General features: G+C 39.9%; 1 protein-coding gene and 1 long non-coding RNA gene across 3 annotated transcripts in view; one reads left to right on the top strand and one right to left on the bottom strand.

The window, feature by feature from the left end:
* Positions 1 to 10,921, top strand: part of RUNX3 (RUNX family transcription factor 3) — a 218,047-nt gene that overhangs the window by 188,601 nt on the left and 18,525 nt on the right. The window lies entirely within an intron of this gene.
* LOC309546126 lies at positions 5,007 to 5,759 on the bottom strand. Its single transcript, XR_014224921.1, has 3 exons — positions 5,742 to 5,759; positions 5,619 to 5,657; positions 5,007 to 5,183 (listed from the first exon to the last, which is right to left on the bottom strand). It is a non-coding gene; the product is annotated as an uncharacterized lncRNA (long non-coding RNA).

Genomic DNA, 10,921 nt, shown 5'->3' with positions numbered 1-10,921 from the left:
CCTCCTCCTGGACTTATCTCTGTTGTTTTTTTTTATATCTGACAGATTTATGGCACTCGCAGAGGAAACACTTGGGGCTGTGAGAGGAAAGAAGTACACACAACAGCTATGCCCACCCTCCCCTCTGCTGTCCAATCAGAGAAGCCTTTGTATTTTGTGAATTAGTTCACTTAATATAGAGACTTCTGTGAATGGGAAGGGGGAGGGAAGGGCCAGGGCAGGCATAGCAGTTGCATCAACTCTACACTTGAAGGAAATGAGACCAGAAGGTCCAGCATAGTAGCTCCAGAAACCATCTTCCAGGAGCATAACAAACTTTTCAGATGTCAATTTAAAAAAATAAGTCCATTTGATGACAGGCACCTTGTTAAAATTAACCCATAGTATGCCTGCTGAATTCCTGGAGTTCAGCTTTAATTTGTATTTAGTAAATTTAAAAGTAGTAGTCTATTTTATTTCCTCCTACAGGTTTTATAAAACTGCACATTCACGCTTCTGATCTCAGTTATTGAATTTTCCAAAACTCCATTATCCTGTAACTTTAGATCAGCACCAGTGACATTTTGTAGACACGTGGCATGGTTGACAGGTGGTATATACCCCAGCCAAACTTTCTATAATTGCAAACATGCTGCCTGATGTTTTAATGTGAAAGATCAGTAAATCAAGCCAAATAAACATGAGGCTGGGTTTAAAATGGATTATTTCTACTTAATAAATAATTTCACATTGTTATTTAGAGTAATTGCTGGTGAGTTTAAATCAGACTTTTTTGTTTTCTATGCACCATTGCAAATGCTAAACAAGAATTTCAAAGCAAAAATGTGATGGCTTGGAGTCAGATTAATTTAATGAATTTCATTTGTTTTTTAATGGGTGTTTATAAAATCCTTGGTATTCAAATAAATATGTAATACTCATGACACTGAGCATAATTGGTTTTCTAGAGAGTTTGACTTTAGGAATCCCTCTCTGTCTGAAACGTTTTGATTACCACCTTAAAAGGCAGGCAGGTAGGAAAGGGGATAAGGGGTCAGGTAGGTAGGAAAGGGGATAAGCCATTGATCAGGCTCATTACTGGGATTTACTAAAGGAGTAGAGACTGTTCACTGTTTTCTATGCACTGCTGCAAATGCTAAAAAAGAACTTCAAAGGAAAAATTTGATTGCTTGGAGTCAGATTCATTTAATGTATTTAGTCTATTTTTTTAGTAGATGTTTCTAAAATCCTTGGTAATAGTTTTTCCAAAGAGTTTGACTTTAAGATTTTCTCTTTGACTGAATATTCTTGGGCACTATCCTAAAAGACAGGCAAGTAGGGAAGGGGATAAGTCATGGCTTAGGCTTATTACAGTGATTTACTAAAGTTCACTAACCAAAATAAATGCGTACTTTTTAAAAAAATTATGCTTACTCACCTTAGTGACTAAGGCTGCATTCACACCTGAGCGTATCTTTTTGGGTGTTTCTGTAGGCGTTTTTTTTGGTTTTTTTTAGCGCTTTTTGGGTGTTTCTCTGGCGTTTGTCGGGCATTTTATGAGCATTTTAGGGCATTTTATGAGCTTTTTTGGGCATTTAAAAAAAAAAAATGGGTGTGTTAAAAGGGGTGGAGACCACCTGTGTGTTTGAAAAACACATGTGAAATGCCTGTGAAACACCCAGCGTTTTAATGCATTCCTATGGGACCAGAACAGCTCTTGATCAGCCCAAAAAGAAGTTCCTGTACTTTTTTGAGCTACAGGCATTTTGCTTCAGGCGACAAAACGCTCAGATGTGAACAGGGGCCATTGAAATGAATGTGATTTTGATTGTTGGGCATTTTGGATTTCACAGATGAGCGTTTTATGGGCTCAGGTGTGAACAGGGCCTAAGGGAATAACCTTAATCCGTGTTTACTTCGATCATCCAATCGGTACTAAAAAAAAAATCAATTTTTTTTTTCCTTTGGACATGAATGGGTAGTCAAGGTGAAATCCTCTTCATCTTATTCACTATGCTAACTTAACACCCACTGTGGTAAGCAAACAGTCTCTGCTCTCTACTCTAAATTAACTCAATTCAATGGTGTGTGTGTCAATATCTCCATTCAGTTTTGTGTCAGTAGCTAGTGCTATTGAGCTCTGTAATCAACATGCTTTTTTCCTGTAAAACAGATGAGAATACTGTGATAAACATGTAACCAGGATATTACAGCACGGACAGCTAGCTGCATATGAGGATACAAAAAAATTATATGCAATATTTTATTATATAAAAGAACAAGAAAACTGTTTCTTAAAATGTATTTTAGTCCTGGTCATCATAAATAAAGAGAACAAATGTTTTCAAAACTGTTATACATTCCCTTTAAGTAACTGCCTATTAGAAGCCTAGTACTGCCTTTGTGTACATGAAAATATTAAACCTTGCATTATTTGGCTACAATATGCTGACACTTTACAGCTCTTTGAGGTTAAATGCTACTGGTATGTCCATTTATGTATCCAGCCTCAAAGAGCACATATTGAAAGCACAACAGAAATAACATTAACCAAGCACATCTGTGACTATTCCCAACAGACATGTTGACAACACCTCCAGTGAGTTTACTGATTTATGATACTTATCTCTCACAGAAGTTCTAAGCTCAGACATATAGGACTCTCTATACTTCATGTAACATCATTTGAAACTGTCCTTCAGTTTAGGCATCTTTTTTGATGTTGTATTGACATGTTTAATTAATTTATTTGTTTTACTAAACATACATTGTAAAAGCTAATTTCTGTGAACTATAGCATACTGCTTTTGGAAATGCTGATCAGGTAATTCTGATAGTGGGGAAGTCTCCCCACTGTCAGAATACAATAGTTCAATGGAAGGATTTCCCCATTCACATCAAGCGTGTGGATGTGAGAATTGGGTCAGTTTTTTCATTCAACCCACTGTTCCCTTTACAAATGCATAAACACTGAGAATAAGAACTATAAGAACTATACTTCAATGGAAGCAAACATGTTTACGGTTTAGGTATTTTTTTTATAATATATTTATTGTTATTTGTATCTGTGTGGCTCTGCTGACACTTTAGTGATAATTCTTTTCTTAGGTCCCCTCCCAATATGGCATGGCTTCTTTTTTTCGGGGTCCTTAGAATAAAATGTTTTAGAACCCCCAGCTAAATAACAATACATAGAAAGAAGCACAGTCTACATATTATTGAATATGACTGCATCTATAGCCACATCTGATTACAAACATTAAATAGATATAAATATAAATAGAATTTTACGCTTACACAATTTTTATTTTTTATTTTTAATAATATGTCTATTATTTGTATCTTTATGGCTTTGTTGACATTTTAGTGATTGTTCTTTTCTGAGGTCCCCTCCCAATATGAAAAGAAAATGTAAAAAAAAAGTTCAAAACAAGTATATATAATATACTTTCCTATCTATTTACTAATGCTGGCAGAAGAAGGATTCAAAATAGTCAATGTTGATTGAGAGAGTGAAGTTCCACTTTAATGAAGCTTGTGGTCTAAAAGGTGCATAAAATTAATATACAAAATTTAAGGCAATGTCTGGAGAGGTAGAGGTATCGAAAAATTAAAAAAAAAGTAGTTTCAAGGAAACTTTTAAACATTTTAAAAGTGAGAGCAAGTCTAAAAAGGGAGGAAGACAATCTTGCATAATACATTCCCACCAAGGGCTCGTACACACAGGAGGCAGCCCGTAATTCCCTCAATTGTTACTCATTATACTGCCTAAATACCCTTTTCTTTGAATGGGTTATTTGTATGTAAATGCCATGCAGCACCCATGAGCCAAGCATTTGGCCCACATTTTGGACATGGCCCTATTCATGTGAATGGGCACATTTGCCAGCGGTACTGCCCACTGAACATGACAAAGGGGGTATCATTTTTGTCGTGAAGCAATTTGCACATCCCTGGGTAGCTGAATGCTAACTTTCCGGTGCATGGTCAGGCAGCAGTAAATCTGGGGCTCAAGTGCTTGTTTTTACCAAGCCCACCCCCCTACCCCGCCCACTTGAACTAGGCTCAGCAGCTCCTAAGGAATATTCAAGGAATTTGCTAAGGCCATTTGCTTATATCCCTTACTGTTGCAATAGTATCTGAATCACAATCTGCGACTTATGAGAAATAATTAGAAAGCCAACTCTTGCTTTGCTAGTAGGTCTCATCCCTCACTGATGCCATTGAAGCAATAAAGGAAAAAATATCTCTGTTATACCCATGCTGTGAAGGAAGACATTACTGTTTCATTGTCGTATAATTGCCAAATTAACTAAATGTTGATATTTTTGGAAAAAAGTTGACAGACTATGCCTGTTGTCATATATTTCCCGCCCTGTAGGGGTACATAATACCATTGCCTAAATATTTGTTTTATGAGGGCAGCCTATACTGAAAAATTTGGCATTGGTGTTATTGTATCTCCACTAATCATTTTTCCTTCTCTGGCAACGTTAAAGAGATTTTGAATGCTTACAGATTTTTGGCACCAATAAGATACTTGTGCTTGGTACACAGATGTTAAAAAGGATGAATTGATTCACTGGGAAATGTAGCACACAACATATGTTTTGAATTGCATAAAAATTATAATCTAACTTCCTCTTGTTGTAGTATCTGACACAAAGCAAAAGTGACCTGAGTTCAGAATTTGACCCACTTATACACATTTGTGTTGCTTTAAAGTGGAACTCCAAGCAAAGAACAAAATACAGTGTTGAAACAGATAAATGTTTACCTGCTAAAGGGTGACTCCTGGGATTGATGACATTGCAATCCCAGGAGCCCATGGACAAGTGGAAATTACGTACCTTGCCCCGGCGAGGATAGATGGAAGTGCAGCCTTGCGACTCAAGAAAAGGTAGAAAATGACACAAAATAAAATATCCAAAAATGAATGGGCAATGTTCTAATTTAGACTAGAACTCTGCTTTCAGGCTGAAGTAAGACAAATAGCTAAATACACAGACAGGGGTGTAGCATGGGTTGTCAGTGCCCAGGGCAAGGCAAGTAATTTGTGCCTTCTAACCTGGGGACTTTTAGCACTCCCTTCCACTAGTACAGTAGTTCTGACCTACCTGATTCCTACACTGACCACTAAACTGACCTACTCAATTCCTACACTGACCTACCTGACCATTACACTGACCTAGCTGACCCCTACACTGACCTTCCTACACTAACCTATCTGACCACTACACTGACCTACCTACACTGACCTACCTGACTCCTACACTGACCTACCTACACTGACCTACCTGACCCCTACACTAACCTATCTGACCACTACACTGACCTGCCTACACTGACCTTCCTGACCCCTACACTAACATACCTGACCACTACACTGACCTACCTGACCCCTACACTGACCAACCTACACTGACCTACCTACCCTGACCTACCTGACCCATCTGCCCCCAACACTGACCCACCTGCCCCCTACACTGACCTACCTGACCCCTATGTTGACCTACCTGGCCACTACACGAACCCCTACACTAACCTACCTGACTTTTACACTGACCTACCTGACACCTACACTGAATGACCTGACACATACACTGACCTATCTACACTGACCTACCTGGCCCCTACACTAACCCACCTGACCACTACACTGACCTACCTACACTAACCTACCTGGCCACTACACTGACCCCTACACTAACCTACCTTACCATTACACCAACCTAGCTGACACCTACACTAACCTACCTGACCCCTACACTAACCTACCTGACCCCAGGTCTTACCTTAATAGCCCCAGCACTGACCTACCTGAGCCATACACTGACATACCTGACCACTACACTAACCTACCTGACCACAACACTAACCTACCCGACACCTACACTGACCTACCAGACACGTACACTGACCCCTACACTGACCTACCTGACCCCTACACTGACCTACCTGACACCTACAGTGACCTACCTGCCCACTACACTAACCTACCTGACCCCTACACTGACCTACCTGACAAATACACTGACTCCTACACTAACCTACCTGACCCCTAAATTAACCTACCTGACACCTACACTGACCTACTTGACACCTACTTCCTGCACTACTCATACCCCTTCCCCCATCCCCCACACACAGTATGATGTAGATGGTGGATCCATCATCCTCCTTACCTCTCAATGGCCTCATCATTCATTTGATCAGAGCTCTCCCCAGGATCGGGCGGGCAGTATTGTAGGAGTCCCCGTCATCCAGCCGCTTTTTGGTATCCCAACTCCTGATCTTTACAACCATTTGGTTATACTGCCCTCTACAGGAGTAGGACACAAGGCAGAAAAAGAATTTGGCTACCCCTATGGGCAGTTCCAGGGGATATACTCCCTCTGTCTGCTATAGGTACTGTTACAAGGTTTTGTTACAAGCATTGTCAGAAGAATTACAACTCTACAGAGGGGTGGGTGCTGTGTACATCAATGAACATCAGAGAAATGGATTTTACGGTAAGTAAAACATCCTATTTTTTCTTTCGTTCATTGGCGGTCACAACTCCTGATCTTCATAACCATTGGGATGTTCCTAAGCAGTGTTAAATAGGAGGGGTGGCAACAGCAAAAAATTCCCAAGGCTAAACAGTAGCCAACCAGACATCAGGAGCTCAACTAAAACAACTGGAACCCACCTGAAAAAAACAATACACCCTCAAAAAGGATCAGGTCCATTAAAAAACAGCCTGCAAAACCTTGTGGCCAAAAGAAGCATCCGCAGTTGCCAACACATCCACTTTATAAAACTTTGTGAAAGTGTGCACCGACGACTAGGTGGCCACCTTGCACACCTACCTCATTGACGTCTGATGACAGAAGGCCCAGGAGGCACTGAGCGCCTGAGGAGAGTGCGCCTTGACAGGAAAAGGAGGAACCTGACCCCTGATGGAATAGGCCTTAATCACCGTCTGTCTGATCCATCTGGAAATGGTTGCAGAGGAAGCAGACAACCATTTCTGAGGCCTATCCATAAGCACAAATAGTGAGTCTTACTTCATAAAAGACTCTGTAGCTGCCAGGTACACCCTAATTGCCCGAACCACATCCAAGGCATGCAAAGCAGATTCCTTAGGATTTTTTGGCCTGGGACACAGGGAAGGCAACACAATGTCCGCATTCAAACAGAAATCAGAGACAACCTTTGGGAAGAACGATGGACAGGGGCGAAGAACCACCTTATCTCTGTAAATCACCAAGTAAGATGAACAACAGTATAACAAGGCCAGTTCTGACACCCTGCATGTAGAGGTGAAAGCCACCAAAAAAAACCCACCTTTTGAGACAATGGGGACCCTTTTTGAAAATGCAGCAGCTGAAAAAAGCATAGATGTAGACGTGTCCCATAAGAAACCATGTTAAATGGATTGTAGTGCGTTTCTGTAAAAGCACCAAAAAAACACATAGGTGGGAACCAAGCCTTAACGTTCGTTATATCAATGCATAACAACATAAAATACATTAACATGCATTGTATTATGACAGCCCATTTAAAATATTAGGCTTCTGACGCACAAAATGATTTCAATTTTTACTGCAACATACTTTGGTTTGTTGCTATGCATTGGGGTTTCGTCAATACATTCAGCATTTGTTGTGGTAATGTGCATGTTACTATGTGTTGCTGCAACACATAGAGGTAGATTGGCCATAAGCATTAGCACTCTTTTTGGTTTGATGGCCCTGGAATTTATTTAGCGGATTTAAAATAAAAGTTACATTTGGCTTTTTTGCATTAATTTGTATCTTATACTGTATATGCTTCAAGAAAGAGGTTTAGCTTATTTTTAAGTGAACACGTGTTTTAAAGTAAATTTAAGTATTCACATTATACTACATTTTTATGTGACTTTAACATTTTTTTTGCACATAATTTAAAGAACATACCATCTGCACAACTGGAAATTGGCTACAATTTTCTATCCAAAATAACTAAGCTGCCTGATGCCCTTATTCTGTACAAAACTGCCAGATCTTGAACCATAAGATTTTGTATGGTCTGAATATTTGTATATTGGAGATAACAGAGCTTTCTAGCATATGATAGTTAAACGCTGATCAGAATACAAGATTTCCTCTTATAGACAACGTCGGTTTTTATAACTGTCTCTAGTGCTCCAGGCAAGGACTGAAAGATTCCCACTGTACAAGTCCTAACAAACAAAGGAATGTAGTGTGACCATCTAATTTCACCCTTCTGGCGTGTGTCTTCCCACTTCAGAGCTGGGAATGTTCAACTTTCTGCAGGCAGTCCTTTTAACACTGACCCTGAGAAAACATTAAAATCATTAAAAAGGGATAAAGTAGGTCCATTTATAGTTATTTATCATATGCAAATTAACCCGCCCCCCCCACCACCCCTCAATAGGTTTAACTTAAGTAAATGGGTACATGCACACTGCAATTGGATAGCCTTTTCGTCATTTGCATTGTGTTTGTATTCAGGTGCTTTGGTAATGGTTCTCCTTAGGGAAAGAGAAAATGAAGGTGCATTACAAACAACCATAATTAACTTGCGTTTAACACACCTAAATAGGACACGCCTCTTAGAGCGCACAGCAGAAATGATCTGCGAAGCATTCCACTCTAGACACATGTAAATGCAATGAAAGGTAAACACACAAATTAGGTCTACTCATTAGTGTACACATACTCTGAAGGACTGTATTGAAAAACTGCATAATGGAAATGTGCTTGTCATAAAGATTCATTCCCTAACCTGCAGTAAACACATTGCAACTACAATCTGGCTGGTTAGCATTTTCAACAAATTCATTCCACAAACTTCTGCTTCCTTCTCATTTCCATCATAGAATAGTATAACTGCACCTTACTTTAGATTTCTTCTGTTGCAGAGATTTATGTTCTAGCATAGCATAGAAACCTTTTAATGTTGCCTTCTTTATTTCGATATAATATGCATAGTAATATGTGTGGTAGTGCGTGAATAAGGTTTATGGTGTTAAATATCACAAAACCTGATAATGATGATGACCACATATTGCAACTGTGCAATGTAACAGTCATTTTTGTCCCAACCTTTGAAAAATTGCCAATGATGGTTATTTTTACTGTTAAGAAGTGTTGTTTCCAGTAATATTGCCTACACCCTCTTGCCTGGTTATTATAAGTACTTCTTGCTGTACTCTGAAAAATCTGCTCCCAAGCAATTTAGCGCAATGCAGAGAAGGTCTACTGGGGTTGATTTATGAAAACTGGAGTGTGCACAATCTGGTGTAGCTGTGCATGGTAGCCAATCAGCTTCTAACTTCAGCTTGTTCAATTAAGTTTTGCCCATAAAAACTGGAAGCTAATTTTTTCTATTTAAAGCTACACCAGATTTTGCGCTCTCCAGTTTTAGTAAATTCCCCTAACTGTCTCCTGACAGCACCATCTAGCAGTGGCCAGCTTTTACAGATGAATGCAAATGAAGAGCCAGACCATGCTGCTGGAGACAGAATTTATCTTCAGAAAACTTGGCCCACTGTCTTATAAATTTTAAGGTCTAATTCTGCCTTTAACAAAGTTGATAAATGCACCCATATTGATTAACAGAAAAAAAGCACATTTATTTATTTTAAACTTTTTTTTATTTTTTATTTTTGCATCCCTCAAAGCATTGTAACCATAATTAGTGCATACCAATGCTCTGACTCCTGCAGACTTAGACCCCTTTCACACATATGGTCTGATTCAATCCACCTGTCAGTTTTTCAGGCGGACCTGATCGGATGCCCCATGCATCCCTATGGGGCAACGGATGTCAACAGAGACATGTCCGCTGCCATCCGATCCGATCCTGTCCGTCAAATCTGAACAGATGGAAACCCTATTTTCCATCCGTCTGGTGGATCGAAGCAGATGAGAACTGACAGGCGGTCCATTCTCATCTGATTCCCCCATAGAGGACAGCGGGGATCTGACAGCTCTGTCTCCGCACAAAGAGCGGAGACTGAGCTGTCATCCGCCTGCTCAGCGGGGATCAGCGGATCGATCCCCTGCTGAGCAGAACGGAGTCCGTCGGCGGAACAGACAGGTGTAAAAGGACCCTTATACTCCAGTGTACGAACCTTCAGTTAAGGGCCTAGAAGTAGTATCAATGGACTACAAGTGCAAAGTTGTCTCTGTCTAATGCAGAAGAGAGAGTGCCATCATTGAAAGGTAGCCTTTGACAGGTCATGTGATCAGGCTCTCCTACAAATTCTATTTTATTTAGAATCACAATATTAATTTTAATAACACTCTTCCAGCTTCAGGATTCCAGAGGCTAGTAGACTGCAAAGCACATCCATAAAGCACAAAACTATGTGTTTTTTGAATGTGCAGTATTTTTTAACCAGCTGTATAGCATTGGTAAGGCCATACTGTTGCCTTAAAAACTGGCTTTACAGTAGGTTGAAGTTGAGATACATTTGTGTTAATGCTCTCAGTGGATAGTCAGTTGGAGCAAATATACACAGGTATACTGAACTTTATTGGAAGCTGTACCTAGGGTAGACAAATTTGTGCTGGCAAAATGCAGGACAGGGTGGGAAAGGGGGGTGTGTTTGCTTAAAGGGCAAAATTAAAAACACGCATTTCATTTGAACAACGTGCTTGAGAGACAACTTATTCCTGCATGTGAAGTGGTGCACCTGTACAATGCAGAAGTGACATTACAAAAATAAATGTCCTTGTTTCTTAATACTATACTAGTATGGATTTAGAGCGCGATCCCAGGCAAAAGAAAAAAGAACAAAACGATTTGGGGTCCCCCCCAAAATCCATATGAAACCTTGTCCTACATAAGGGGCTAGTGTGGATTTTTAATGGGAACCCAATGCAAAAAAAAGGGAAAAAAAACGAAGACTTGCACGTGGTGACCCTACTCCCGTCGGATTCTTGCTATG

Source organism: Pelophylax lessonae (genome assembly GCF_965119305.1).
Source record: "Pelophylax lessonae genome assembly, chromosome: 2".
NCBI lineage: Eukaryota > Metazoa > Chordata > Amphibia > Anura > Ranidae > Pelophylax > Pelophylax lessonae.
The sequence above is the reverse complement of the archived record's forward strand: the minus strand, read 5'-3'. Positions and strand labels throughout refer to the sequence as shown.